This window comes from Lutra lutra, chromosome 10, assembly GCF_902655055.1.
Source record: "Lutra lutra chromosome 10, mLutLut1.2, whole genome shotgun sequence".
NCBI lineage: Eukaryota > Metazoa > Chordata > Mammalia > Carnivora > Mustelidae > Lutra > Lutra lutra.
Genome location: NC_062287.1, coordinates 22,117,750 through 22,133,244, shown reverse-complemented (window position 1 = coordinate 22,133,244; position 15,495 = coordinate 22,117,750). Strand labels below are relative to the sequence as shown.

General features: G+C 46.6%; 1 protein-coding gene across 5 annotated transcripts in view; it reads left to right on the top strand.

The window, feature by feature from the left end:
• The window catches only part of KIRREL3 (kirre like nephrin family adhesion molecule 3), a 553,006-nt gene that overhangs the window by 222,724 nt on the left and 314,787 nt on the right, over window positions 1–15,495 (top strand). The window lies entirely within an intron of this gene.

The following is a 15,495-nucleotide window of genomic DNA, read 5'->3' as shown; positions in this document are numbered from 1 at the left end:
CTGGCCCTTATCAAATCTATTAAGCCCCTACCATGTTCCGGGCCCTTCACTAAGAGAGACACATGTAAGCTGGTAATGGCAATGTATTAGACCTTGTGCAATATTAAAAGTGTGTACGAAGGAGGAAGAAAAGGGAGGGATTGGCAGGAGACAGCACCTACAGGAAGGTTGGGGAAGGCTTCACAGAGGAGAAATGTCTGAGTTAGATCTCCAAGTCTGCATGGGAGACTGACAGGTAAAAAGATTGAGAAAAGAGATCCCAGGAGACAGCCTATGCAGAAGCATGGAAATATGTATTTTGGAAACTATAAGTACTGCTTGTTTTAAAAGATTTTGAAACACAAAGCAGATCACATTACTTCTTTGCTTAAAACACTTCGCTGGTTCCCACCCACAGAGAAAGAGGTGTCGACACCTTGCTGTGGTTGGCATGGCCCGCCACATTCTAGTCCCTTCCTTCTGCTCAGACATCACGCCAGGCACTTTTCCCCAGACTCATCAGCTCCAGCCATGGCAGCCTCCCTGAAAGACACCTAGTTCATTCTCACCTCCAGACCTTCACACTTGCTGTTCTATCCACCTGGAGCTCTCTGTCCTCGGCTCTGCTCTCCCCCCATTTTGGGGAGAGAGCACTCTCACATTCCGGGCTCAATTCAAATGTCCTATCTCTATCCCATCCCAAGTAGTCTTCTGACATACCTCTAGTTACTCATTACCATATTTTACTTTCTCCTTTGCACTTTTCATTGTTTTAATCTATCTTACTTATTTATTGATGGATTTCTCTTCTCAACATATCACACCAGAAGTTTATAAGATCTGCAGCCTGCCTGACTGATTCACATGCATTCTTAGAGACCTGGGATATACAGTGCATGCAAATAACAACCACTCGGTATTTGTGGAATAAGTGGGTGGATGGATGGATGGATGGGTGGGTGGATGGGTGGATGGATAGTGGATGGAATTACTGCTATTCTTCTCTTCAATCTCTTGTTGTGTTTATAGGTGTTCAGAATGGTTTGACAATTATCTAGCTGAATTCCTGGGACCAGATGAAATTTAGGTCTCCTACACCCCCCCCCCAATGGTGGCTAGATGGGTGGATGGATGGATGGTGGATGGATGGATGGTGGATGGATGGATGGATGGTGGATGGAATTACTGCTATTCTTCTCTTCGATCTCCTGTTGCGTTTATAGGTGTTCAGAATGGTTTGATAAATATCTAACTGAATTCCTGGGACCAGATGAAATTTAGGTCTCCTACTTCCCCCCTCCCCGCAATGGTGGCTAGATGGGTGGATGGATGGATGGGTGGTTGATGGATGGTTGGGTGGTTGGATAGTGAATGGATGGATGGATGGATGGATGGGTGGATGGATGAATTTTTTTTTTTAATAGTGATAGTTACTGGTCAAGGCTGATATAAGGAGCCATAAAGTTTTAAAGTTGGAGAGATGTTCAAGGAACTGTGGATACCATGAAGATAATTTGGACTTCATCCTCTAGCTTATAAGGACATCAGGAAATCATCATTATCACTAGATAATTTAATATTTGATTACATCTTGCCTTGCATTGGCTTCTGAGAGTTTCTTATGCCTGAACCTTAACTCACCATTAAATTGCCAGCCACATAGCATTAGTCAATTTCTGAAGAGAATTCTACTTAGTCTTTCAACATTCATGACTTTATGGGTACTTAGGGGCAAGATTCCTTTTTCAAACCTCTCTAGTACTGGGTTGAACATTGAAGATGTTCTCAATAAACATCTGTACGGATTGAGTGTCTGAGGTGGTCCTTTAAAACAGTAAAAAGAAAGAAATCGGAAACCAGTCACAAGTGTTGGTGAGGATGTGGAGAAAAGGGAACCCTTGTGCATGGTGGGTGGGAATGGATATTGGTGCCACCACTATGGAAACAGTATGCACACCCCTTAAAAACTAAAAATCAAATGATTTGAAATATTATCCAGTGAAACCACTTCAGAGTACTCGTTCTAAGGAAATAAAAAGTAACTTAAAAAGTACGCACTCCTCTGTTCATTACAACGTTTACAATAATCAAGACGTGGAAGCTCCATAAGTATCCACAGTCAGATGAATACATAAAGTTGTGGCATCTATAGGCAATGGATTATTATGTAGCCTTAAGTAAAGGAAATCCTACCATCGCCCATGAAGGCGTTATGCTAAATGAAAGAAGTCTGACAAAGAAAGACTAATACAATAGGATCTCGCTTACTTGTGGAATCTTAAAAGCATGAATAAATAAATTTTAAAAGCCAAACTCATAGATACAGAAAACACATTTGGTGGTTGCTTGTTAGAGGTGGGGTGGGATACACAAAATGGGGGAAGAGGTCCAAAGTTACCAAGTTCCAGTTATAAAAGAAATAAGTTCCCAGGCTGTCAGGTATAGCATGGTGAGTGTGGTGATTAATAGCTATTGTATATGTGTATATGATAAGAGAGTAGATCTTAAAAGTTCTCATTACAAGAAAAAGCCTTGTAACTAAATATGGTTTGAAGGTTAAGGCTTAATTATGCTGATCATTTCACTTTGTATGCAAATATTCAATCATTATATTGTACACCTGCAACTAATATAAAGTTTTATGTCAATTATACATATGTATTTATATATTTAAAATATATATAAACTTATATATAACATTTTATATGTATTATATATATGTTTATATAAATAAAATATATGTAAAATATATAAATATATTTATACAAATATTATATAAATATATTATATATATATATATATATATATATATATATATAGTGTGTGTGTGTGTGTGTGTATACACTTTTTTTTTTTTTTTAAAGAAAACAAACATGTCTCTAGCACTTCGGTACCGTGACGATGTCTGGGTGCTGGGCTAGGTGCTTTCTGTACTGGGTTCCCATGGCTGCCCTGAGCTGCATGTTTTATTCTCCCCATTCATGGGTAAACTGCAGTTTATAGAGAATAAGCCACCTAGACAAGTAGGGGGTCTGGGGTTTAGACCTAAGGTTCAGGACTCCTTCCATCATTCCTTGCTGCCCTACAGTCGATTTTGTGCCCACATTCTTGGCTCCAGCAGTCCCAAGGACTGTCTGTCCCAGACTCAGGGGCCACGATAAAACCAAGTGCTCAGCGGGGCTCCCTCTTGTCTCTGGAGCCTGATCACTAATGGCATAAGCTGCCTCTTGCCCCAACCATGCCACCAGCCCCCTCCCTTGGCCTTTCCAAGAGGTCCTTTGACCTTTGGGCTGGGCGCCTAGCAGAAAAAGCATAGAGAGGGAGGCTGATTCCTAGGCTTGCTGTCTCTTCCCGAGTCCTAGTGCATGCCATGGGTACCCCTGTCTCCCCACTTGAACCTGACTCCCCTGGGAAACCCACCACTTCCACCGATGTGTTTCCAGCATCATCCCTAAACATCCACACGCAGCAGGAGTTCCGGAGGCTATGGGGCAGGACACATCTCTTTGTTGCATGAAACCAGCCCCCGTACCTCCTGCCAAATGTCCACCTTACCCAGGAAGCAGTCACTGTGGCACCCCCTGCTCCAAGCAGAGCCCTTGGTCTCCTATGGCCGGACGGGACTAGGGCTTTGTCTTCGAGCCCAGCTCTCTGTGCCTCAGTTTGCCCACATGCCGGTTGGAACATTCCCTCTCTCCTACCTCCACAAGGGAATCCTAGGGACTAATTACTGTAAGCAAATCACTTTAATTATCATAATTATCAATAGCGCTTTCTGACCCCCAGTCAGAGAGATGATCATTAAACTTTGCAGCTCCCCCCTCCTCCTGCCCAAGGCCGAAAGTTAATCCCATAAGTCCCTGTTGATATGACAAAAGCCCCAACAAAGCACGTCCCTGAGCGTACCCCGCCTGGGGAAATGATAATGGAATGGTTCTGCCAGCGTCACCACGAGGCACAGTAATCTCTTGGACCGTTCCTGGAGACCCCAGTGATGCCATCTCCTTCCCCGCCAACACGTGTGCTGGCCCGGGATACATGGTTGCACACTTGCTTATCTTCTTCACAGAGTAAATGAAAAAAAAGGGGGGGAATAATGCCGTATCCCAGGAGGAAAAAAGAGAAAGAATGCAAAGTAGCTCAAGATTCCAACCCTGCCCCTCTCTCCCCCATTTTTTCCTTCTCTATGTAGGAGTGAGTGTTCTAATTCTGCAATGCTGTCATTACTGTAATGGGCTTGGCAGGCCCATATTATAGCACTGAGGCTGTCAGCAAGGGATGACACGCTGTCTGTTACGGGTTCCTACTGTTCTCAGCCAACCGAGGACCAGGAAGACAGGGGAGGACGAAGGGAGGGAGGTGGGGGTGGGGGGAGAGGCTCCAGTTAGTTTAGGCATTCTAAGACATGATCCTTTTAACCCACTCACAACATTAGACATGAAATGATGCTAGATGCCGCCACCCCTGGAGGGCTGGGATCTGGAAATGGGAAGTAAACAGCAAAACAAAGAGGTGAATTGACTGCACTGAGAACAGCCTTCCAGCGCGACCGAGCTCAGATTGTTGGCAATGGATTCTGTAACACAGAGTTAAAAGCGAAATTATAGGGACACCTGGATGGCTCAGTTGGTTAAACGTCCGACCCTGGACTTCGTCTAAAGTCATGATCTCAGGGTTGTGAGATCGAGCCGGGCATCGGGCTCCATGCTCAGCGGGGAGTCTACCTGGGATTCTCTCCCTCTGCCCTCCCTCCGCTTCTCTCTCTCTCAAATAAATAAATAAGCCTTTTTAAAAAATCTATAAAATGCAAATTATAGAGCACTGGATTATGGGGCTTGGCCAGAGGTATGTTTCCCTATTCAGGGATCAAATTAAAAAAAAAAAATTAACTGGGGAAAGAAACCCATTAACGTAAACCTGGTTAGAGCATCCAGCTCTAAACACTTTCTCACATTTCAGCCCCGCTACAGGATCCAGAAGTAATTCATCACCCCGAGGAGAGAGTTATGTTTAACCATCCCAGCTGAGGTCAACTTTGTTGCTGTGTCGCTCCTTCTAAAACTGCCTGACTCCCTTCGCCTGAACTTGGACCTCATTAGAGGGAGAGGGTGAAGAAAATTATAGGAGTGCCCTCTTCCCGGAGCCCCAAGGAAAAGGGCTTTCTTAAATGAAAATAACTGCAGAAGTAAACAGTGGTGACCTGGCAATTATCAGAACATTGTTTATTCCATGTAGCTAAATGTGGAGTCACAACCCCATGGAGACACAGCGTTACCGACACCTCTGATCGGGAAGCTCACCGGCCGTGTGCTCCGGGAGGCCTGGCGGGGCGGCTGTGGCCGTGGGCTTGCTAATTTTGATGCCACTCCTGGTGCTCAGGAGGACTTGAGCAGTGTTGGCACGGGCCTTGGCTCTGCTCTGCGGTGCCTACCATTGGGGGCCTCCCTGGAGTGGAGAAATGCCAGGAAGAGAGTGGGGAAGGGCCCAGGGGCTTTGCTTTCTGGGATTAGAGCAGTAAGGAGATAAATCTGTAGATGGGCTTGCCAACCATGGTGTCAAGATTCTCCTTAGGGCAGCCCTGCAAGGTCATGGTCTCCCATTTTACAGATGGGAAAACTGACACCTAGTCGCTACAAAAAGAGTTTGCAAAGTCATGGGATATGGTTGGGCCAGGGGTTGGGGACCACCAGGGGCTTCTCAGTTACCAATGTGTGGCCACAGAAGGTTTGAGTATTCTAAATAATTTCATCATTTAAGGAATGGTTTCCTCCTTTTATCTCTAGAAATGGCATCATTGTCCCCCTTGAACTATCTCCAAGCTGATATCTTTTCCTTTTCCTTTACCTTGTATACTGTTTGTACCCTTGAGTTCTTCACACTGTAGCAAGGCCTTGTTCCTGACAGAAAGAGCTAAGGTATGGAGGAGAATGACATTTGGATGGTTTGTGGATGCGGACCCAGGCCAGGATTATGGGAGCTTTGGACCCAAGGTCCTGGGTAAAGGGGAGCTACCCCTTTGAGACTGACATAGGACCACAGAAGTAGCCGCATGTCAGGATGGGGCCCCAGAGGCTGACAGCACAAGCCCAAAGCAGATGAGTCACGCGTCCCACTCGTGTGTGACGCAATAAAACCAGCGCTCAGGGTCTACCTTCCCAGAGAGCAGAGAAGTCACAAAGATCCCATATACGGAGACTCCTAGAGTGAGTGAGCAGTTGTTTTAAGGACTGAGATCCAGTTGTCATTGGCTCCCAAGGGCTGAGGAACCTCACAAGGCAGTGGGGTGCCACGAAGAAGGGGGGCATCAGAGCTGGATAGGAAAGAAGAAGGTCCTCTGTGCTTCTGGAAAAGATGTCTCTACAGAGAGCGACACAGCCCTGAGGCCACACCGCGCCCCCCCCCCCCCCCCCCCCCGTTGGAAGGACAGATCTCTGTAGGTTCCCTCTGAGGCCGAGCCCAGCACAATACAGTCGTTTTCTCCTATCTACATCTAGCCAGGAAAGAGACGGCGAGAGGCATGACGCATGACAGAACCGATATTTGCCAAGGCTCGGGGCGCTGCTGCTGCCAGCCCGTTGATCAGAATGACCCGCTGTCTGATGTCTTTCGTGGAGAAACTGAGTTATGTTTCATCTTGCCCCAGGGTATGTGGGTGAGTGGGTTAGACAGAGGAAAAGTTAGCGTTTTATTCATTCTGATCCGAATCCCTTTTAAAACTCAAATGGCATGCATAATCTTCCCCTTAATTAAAGCTTCTGAAATATCACTGGGCATGTGCATCACCCCCCGCCCCCCCTCCCCGGCCTTGGCCTCTCTCAGCCGGGATGAAGGGAGAGCTTTACTGGAGCGCACACGGGTGGCGGGGGGGAAGATACGGGAAAGGAGAGAAAAGGTTCAAGAGGCAGAAGGCAAAACAGTGGGAAGGTCTGCTGGGAACTACGTGGGAAACGTAATCGGGTAGAAAAGTTGGGGAGTCCTAGAAGCCATTCACATGTACTACATGCTGTACCTGTTACCATGTTCCTTCCCCACCTTTGCGCACATGAGGGGGTGTTTCTGTTACTCCGATTTTGCAAGTGTGGAGACTGAGGCACAAACGCTTGATGGCATTCAAGTTCAGACAGCAAGAATGAGGGAGAGCATGGCTTGCTCACCTCCTGCCAGATCCCACCTGGGCTTCGGTCCTTCAACAGGGACACACTTGTGGGGTAATTCACAAGGCTATTCTCACACACCATGTGTGTGCCGTGTGGCTCTAAAGAGACTAGACTCCTCAAGAGAAGGACCCCGTCATCTGTCACCCCGATGATGCTTCTCGCCCCCTCCCCGCTCCCCCCCTCCTCTCCCTCCCCTGCACCAGGCTCTGTTCAATGCTGAGCAAAAGATGAGAAAGGAGAGGAGCTACCAAGACCCTGGCGTGGGCGTGGACATTCCTGAGGTCATTCGCTGCATGTATTGAAGATGACACTGCAGCCACAAGGCAAGTCGTGGAATTGTCACTTTATGGCAGGCTGAAGTTGGCAGGAGTTCCAGAAATCATCCGGCCTAACTCGCTCCCTTAGCGCAGGAGCAGGGGGAGCTGTGCGAGCTGACGTAGCTGGTGAATGGCCGAGCCAGAGTGAGCTCTTGACCCAGCCCGGCCCCCTCTCCTCTCTGCCGCCCGTGGAGAGGAATGTGTGTGGAAGTGGGGTCGATCCTCCTGGGCTCTTGCTCCTGTCGCACTTGTAAACCTGAATCCCAAGAGCCCTGAGTAGGAGTGGCCTCTGAGAGCCTATCTCCAGCGCCACTGACCACAACCAAAGAGAACAAAGAAACAGAGAAGAAATTTGGGCCAAGCGTGGGTTGGAAGGACCTGTTGCAAGAGGACCCCCAACCTCAATGGCATGTTGTTCCTGCTTCTACTTGACTTTTGGCCAACAGGGCCTGCTGAGCAGGTGGATGAAGAAGAACATGACAGGAGACTCCACCCCTGGGGCCCTCCACTGACAATCACCATAGCAAAGGTCTCTAGTCATGGCTGTGTGACAAAGGCCCAGCTTAACCTTTCAAACCAAAGTAAGAGTTCATTACTTGAATAGTCAGCAAGTGAGCCATGGAGCGTGACTCCCAGCTCTGGTCCACAGGGATTGCTCTAGCTCCCGCTGTCGTGCCCAGACTTCAGTCAAAGGAAAGAGGACACACAGATAGGCAGCATCTGTCTCTTTCTCTCAGGGCCCTAGTCCAGAACTTGTGCACGTCCCTTCTGCTCACACCCCGTGGGCCAGGACTTGATCACATAGCTGCAAGGGAGGCTGGGAAATGTGCGGCTTCTTCTGGGCAGCCATATTTTCTCATATTCAGAGTGCTCTTTGCCAGTAGCTAAAGAAGAGTGGGAGAATGGACAATAAAAGACAGCTGGTAACTTTTGTCTCCGTGGACGCTATTTCTAACGAATGTTGCGCATCTGCTTCGACAGGCCCGCGCAACTCCGTTCCCCAGCCCAGGGGTCCTGCTGGGGAATGTAGCACTCACCAGGGGAACCACAAAACGAAAGGTGAGCAAGCCAAGATGAACCCCTAGGAGACCCAGACGAAATTCAATTATGGGAAATTCAGAACTGCGGATCAGAAAATGAGATTGAAAGCAAGGAGCTACCTCCTGGGGAGGCCCCCCAAGAGATTTCATAGTAATGAAGATAAAACCAAAAAGAAATAGTGCAGATGATAAACCTGCTCCAGCCCCCAGGGGCTGAGTGCGGAGCCCACTGGTCTACTTCATAAGATCTGGTGATATACAGAAACTACACGGTAATTACATTTCTACAGGATTAGTCCACATTAAGAGCAGCTATGTCCCAAAATAATAACAATATAACCAAATAATCTGCTCTGGGAGTTAGGCTTACATTTACTTGCTAACCACCCTCTTTCTATTTACTAATCTTGACACCTCAGGGCATTTACACTGAGTGTCTACTGCTAACTTCCCACTGAAGGACAAAGGAACAGGAGATAGGATGGGGTTGTCCTGCTCCCAGGGGGCGGCGGAGAAATGGGGACTAAACACTGTCCTCTGCTGGTGATCTGCAGGCAAGTCACCATATACCTCCGGCCTCCGTGAGTCAGAAAATCCTAAGGATGATCTTCCATTGTCCCCTCCAGTGTGATCCTCCCGGAAGGTCTGCCAATAGCCTTGGCCTGGGAAGCGCTCAGGGCCCTGACAGTCTGATTACCATCCCTCTTCCTTTGGGCTCTGCATGGCCCCAAGCTCCTGTCAGCTCCCTCGCTGCCCAGAGCTTCCACTCCTTTTCCAACCAGTCAGGACAGGGGTTCCAAACCCTAGCCAAGGCTGCAGAAGAAGAGGTGGGTTGGAGGATGTGGGTGCTCTCCATGCCCAACCCTGTGTCTCCGTGGTCCAGCATCAAAGAATGGATAGAGGAAGTGACCTTCAGCTTCTCACTTCCACCTGTAGTGAACAGTATTGGTCCTAGAGGGGGCAAATGGACAAGAAAAAAGACTTCCTTGCCCACCATCCCCAACCGGACGAATCAGCCTCCTTTAATAGTCATTCCTGAAGTGTGTTTAGCACTTTTCAGCTTAGAAGGCACGTCCACACCCACTGTTTCACTGAAATCTCAAGACAATCCTGTCGATAGGTGTTACCATTCCTATTCGATTGATAAGGACACTGAGACACAGAGGTAGTTCAACCAAGGCCATTAGCACTAGTAAGTGATGGAGCTAAGACCAGAATCATTGAGTCTGGCTTCAAGTCCTAGACTTTTTTTTTAAAGATTTTATTTATTTACTTGTTTGTTGGTTTGTTTAGAGATAGCGAGAGAGCACGACTGGGCGAAAGGTAGAAGGAGAGGGAGAAGCAGACTCCCCACTGAGCAGGGATCGGGAATGGGACTCGATCCTTGGACCCTAGGATCATAACCTGAGCTGAAGGCAGCCGCTTCACCGACCGAGCCACCCATGGGTCCCCTCAAGTCCTAGACTTTTTCTAGTATTTCACAACGGCCTCCCTGTTCCTAGTAGATCCTGACTAGACCTGGAGCACTTGTCCATGCTGCTTGCGCACAAATACTTCCAGCCATAGTAGCTGCTCAGTGAGAACAGGCACGGAGTCACAGGTGCTTCTTTGGATCACTCTGGCATCCAGCTCAAGACCAAAGGAGAAGAACGTTCTTGCAAATGGATGAGAAAGGCAAACCGTAAGAACGCACTACAGTACAAGACTCTGAAGGAGCCGGCTACCAGGAAGAAGTGAGGACAGTGCAGGTAGGCTGGGCAGAGAAAGCTCTCCTCCTCTCTGCGAGGGGGCTCACCCCCTCCTCCTGCTGTTCGAGCTCGGCCTGAACCTGATTTGATGATCCAGACTTCACAGTAGGGGAGCAATGAGCAATAAAGAGGAGACACGCGTTGGCAGCCTCCCAAAATTCCAGCATGGAGACCTACGGGTGACCCTCTGACAGAGAGAGTAAGGAGGAAAAGAGAATCTCAGGGTTGTCAGGACCATGTCTGGCACACCTTAAACACCCAGTAAACATTTGTGATTCAGTGAATGGGGAGCAAGAGAGAAAGGCTAACGGGGATAAGGGCAGCTGTATGAGAACAAAACCAGTGGCATGGGAAATCGCCGAAGTCTTTCTGTCTACACGGGGTGTCTGGGGGTGGGCGTGGGCTGCCTATGGACTCTAGACCCATGTTTGGGCTTCCTTACCTGGTATCATTTCCCAGTACTTGTCCACCTTGGCCATTCTTCTCTGAAAACACCTCATCCTATCTTATTCTGGGTGCATTGCCCTACCCCCAAAGAGAATGGAACATATTAATCTTCACTTGGAGAGACTCTATGGATAATTAGTTTCTCAGAAAAGCATCTTTCTTTATTGTCTGAATAGAAGGATGTATGAAACGTTAGACATGTTTCTGTCCAATGCTTATAGTCTGGCTTCTTTATGGTCTTAGAAGTATCATCTTTGGCAGTATTTTTGTAGATACAGCTAATGAGCTCTTCCTTCTAGAAAATTCTCTTTAACAGCGGGTCATTCTCCTGGCCAACACAATATGTGTTGTTTGCTAATGATTGCTAAAGATTTTTCTTTTATCACTAACTTCCATCAACAAAAAGTTTCAGCAGTCACCCAGAATATATGCATTTCTGTGTAAATTATATCTATGTATTCCAGCCCTAGTATTATAGGCATTAAAAAAACCATTTCTGCAAAACAGGCAATAAGGAATTAAGAGAGAAAATACTTTCTTCCTGCACCCGAAAGAGTCCAGTGACTTCCTCGGGTGCCCACAACCACTTTGGAGACCACTGGTTTACACAAGATGGCACCCACTGCACCCAAAGTAAATATAATCAAAGAAGCACTTTTCTTTTCTTGGGTAGCTCCTGTGTTCCAAACCAGTGCTCAAACACCTCACTCTAAAGGGTTCCACTCCATCTTGTAAGGGTTAAAAAAATAACAACATGCCACACTTCATATCAGTCAAAGCTTTTTTGCCACAGAAGCAGTTTTAGGGAGAAATTGTCATCTAGCCCCACAGTTATGCAAATGTGATAGTTATTTTTGACACTGGTAAATAATAGTTCTGTATGCAGAGACACTGTTTTCTTACCTTATCATGCAAGGTCTCAAGTCATAATTTAGATGTTTGTAAGTGATTAGCATTTTGGGGCAATGGGAAGTAATTTGTGCAGTGTTTCCCATCTATCTTCTACCTCGAAAAGGTGATTAGCACTTTGGGGGTTGGGGGGAAGGCATGTGTAACAAATTGCTTCTCTGATCAAGGCAAATCAAGCTGTCTGATGGGATGATTGGCTGACATATATATACAAGCCATAGCCTGGGTTGTCCCGTGTTCGCATTAGAATCAACAAAGGCTGTCTTTATCAGACATGTAGCTGACTTCTCTTGAGGTGGTGTGAAGAGTGAGGGGTTTACTACCCCTCAAAATAGTATTACTACAAATTTTTTGATGCAGAACAAAAATAGAATGAAAATATGCATGTGATGTTGGTAATAATACAACAAGCATAGTACTGTGATAAAAATCTTGAGAAAACCGCAAGACAGCATTTCCAGCCCACTCTAAAAATAGCTAATTGAGAAAGATTCCTTTATGCTAATGCTCTTAATTGCCCGGGCAGCTTTATAGAGAAGTCAGTCAGTTACTGGCTAGTACTTTGAGAGTCTTAATAGCCAAAACCAGGAGCCCAGTTAAATAATATCACAGCGGGAACCCTGGTGCCTTCCTGCAAGGCTGTACTGAAGTCTTTCGGGCTAATTAGTGAATCACAGCCATCATGCAAATGAGCACCTCCTGATTGGCAACATCTTATATCTTTCTCTACCCCCCATGCAAATGAGGCCAACCGCATGGTTGTTTGTAGTCCGATGCAGAATGAGAGAGGGATAAAATTTTAGAGCCAATCTCTTTCAGAGATCACATGGTCGAACTTCCCAGTTTATTAGATAAGGAAACCAGGTCTTCAGAGATTAGGATTCTTGCCTGGCATTCCTTAGTTAGCTAGTGATGAAGCCAAGCTTCATTCCAGGCTTCTTTTTTTTTTTTTCTTTTTTTTTTTATTTCCCAAAGTCTCTTCTTTCCCTCTCCTTTTTTATTTTCTCTTGTAGACTTGGAGATTTTGCACACACAAACCCATGAAGATTCTATTACACAAACAGGGAGACTGAGGTTGATGGCATATAGTAACCCCAGATCAAGGTTTGAAGGCACCCAAGGACCGCTGGACTCACCGTCCATCATGTGAAGCTTGAGCCTTTGCCCACGGGAAGACTCCTGCGTCTTCCAGCACCAGCGGGAAAGGACATGAACGTGACTTTCATGAGCCCTTGAAACGCCTTCCCCACGTTACTTAGGAAATCCCTGAGGTTTTTCTTTCTTCCCCTAGAGGTCTAAGCCCAGGACCCATGGCTTCGGCCATAACAAATTTGTGTTACGAAGCCTTTACGCTTCGGAATTCTTGGAGCTGTCCTTTTCTTTCCTTTGTTTTCCTTTTCTTTCTCTTTTTTTTTTTTTTCCTTTTCCAATTCCTTTGTAATCATCTCAAAGCCAAGTGCTCATTTCCACTAGAACTTTAAACATTGTGCCTTTATGTAGCACAGCTTTTAATTTTCCTCCCTAACAGAAGTGATTGTTTATGTTGTAAATGCCACATTAGTCTCCGTGAACTGGAGATGGAATTGATTTTCATTTCAGAGATTTCACAGCTTGCCCCAGAACTTTATGCTTGATTGCCAATGCTCAGAAATGCATGGGCTTCGGAGAGTTTCAGAAATGATGTGTGTAACATGGCATATAAAAATGTGAGAATTGGAGCTGCGTTTTTTGCGGGGGGAAGACAGCCCCTTGCGTCTCCGTAGCTGCGTCTGGCCAGACACTCACAGTATCCAGTGCCTTGAGTATCGGGGACACCCTCAAGAAACAGACTTTAGTCCCAAGTCAGCTCATCCACAGTACAACCAACTTTCACTGCCAGAAGGCTCTGGGAGATGTATCCCTTCTTTCAGGAAGCACCTGCCCAGAACTGCTCAGGGAGGGTAGAAGTCAAAGGAGGGGTAGCACGGACCTTGAGAAGCTCGGAATCTAATTGGGGAAAGAAAACACAGGATGCCACCAGCGAATGTGGCAGACACTTGTGGATATACTCCAAACCGAATTCAGAGTGTGCACGGCTCCAAGGAGCAGGAAAGCTACACAGGCTTATAGGGACTGGAGGTGGTACGGAAGGCAGATGTCAGACTGACCCAGAGGAGAGGTTTTATTTTTATTTCTTCTCCCCTGCTACTTACAGAGCCGCAGCCCCCTCTTCCTTGGGGAGACAGTTGCATTTAACTGCTGAAGCCAACGTGACAGATGGTTCCACTCTCTTCCAGGGAAGTGAGATCATGCCAGTGACGTTCCGTGGGCCTGGACCCATGCTACTTCTGGCTTGGTCTTGGTCAGCTGTTGTCCTGCCCGTCCACAGGGTACTGCTTCCTGGGGGTCTGCCATAATTTCCTGGGAAACCCCTTCCTCCTCGTGTGCTCCTCCAAAACTGGAGTTTTTAGAACTCAGTTGACAGTCAATACAAAGTAGTTCAGACATCCGCTGTCATTCTGTTGACCATGTATGGCATTTGACAGACCATTCCGGAGGGTTTGCGTTTAAGGATGGGACGGGCAGAATAACATCTCAGCGGCACACAATTTACATAGCGGAGCTGGGGATGGCGTAGGCTGCTAGAACATCAAGGGAATCTTATTTTGAATGATTACCATCATTGTTATTGTGAACATTTCTACTTAATTATGTCTAGCTCCATCAAGCTATAAATATGTATATATTAATGTTAACAATATGAGCTTTATTGGCCGAAGACATAATCGGTGATTAAAACAGAAATCTCCGGATGTCTAAAACTGCTACCCTAAATTTATGATAGAGTATAAAAGAGCCCCAATTCCATTGCTAGTCCATTAACAAGACTTTTATATATATATATATATATCAAGATAACAACTGAATGCGATTTAATATCCCCCAGCAGGTCTCCCAGATTGGGTGGTGGGGTCATCAAGGCGGTGGGTAGTGCTATTTGTCTCTCTCTCTGCCTGTCTGTCCATCTGTCTGTCTGTCTGTCTCTCTGCGAATGGCAGATGGCAAGGACACATGCAGGGTAGGAGTGAGGGAGTGGGGAAAACTGCAAATAAGTGGTGTGGAGAAGAGTTACTTGAAGCTGTCAGGGAGAGACATTTTGACAGGGAGAGCTGGGATTAGGGCCTGCCAGGGGGATGCTGAGGACCAAAGATGGTGGGGTTGTGAGCTGGAGGCAGGGTGGGAGGAGAGGGAGGGGAAGGGGTGTCAGTATGCAGACCTTTTCCAGTGCAGACCGTTTTCTTCTCCTTAGCTGTTTTTTGTCTTGTTTGCGTACCCACCCCCCAACTTTCTGGTGTGTTTCTCTTTTAAAGAGAGTGGGGAGAGGAGGTGGTTTTATCAAGCCGAGTTCTCATTTTGCATCAAAGAACAGTATTGATTTTTCTACCCGTGACTGCTGAAAATTAGAATTTCTTCATGAAGCTGGGTTCTTTTCTTGTCATGTTCCTTATCTTTTTAAATATGATTACCTGCACTTCGGGGCTTCATGGCTAAAATCATAATGAACGTCCCCACCCACCGCAGCGCCGGGGACCAAGAGGGACTGCCTGAGGCCCATGGTTGTGGCTGTAAGAGGGCCCGGCCAGGGCCTGGTGCTGGGAGAAAATCTTTTCCCTCTGGTTACTTAAGGCCCTATCTTTGGGCCACAGGCTTATTGACTTACTACTAATTTTCTTGTCAAGCTAATTCTTCCAATCAAGATTTAAAACAAACTAGGAGGGTACTAAAGTGCTGGAGATTAAAGCTTAATGCTTTTTTTTTCTTTTTTTATTTGATTAAGATACTCTTATCTGTGTTCTCCCGGCCCAATTTAAACTTGGCACAAACCTTCCTTAAAGGGCCAGGCTTGTTTCAAGCAAAC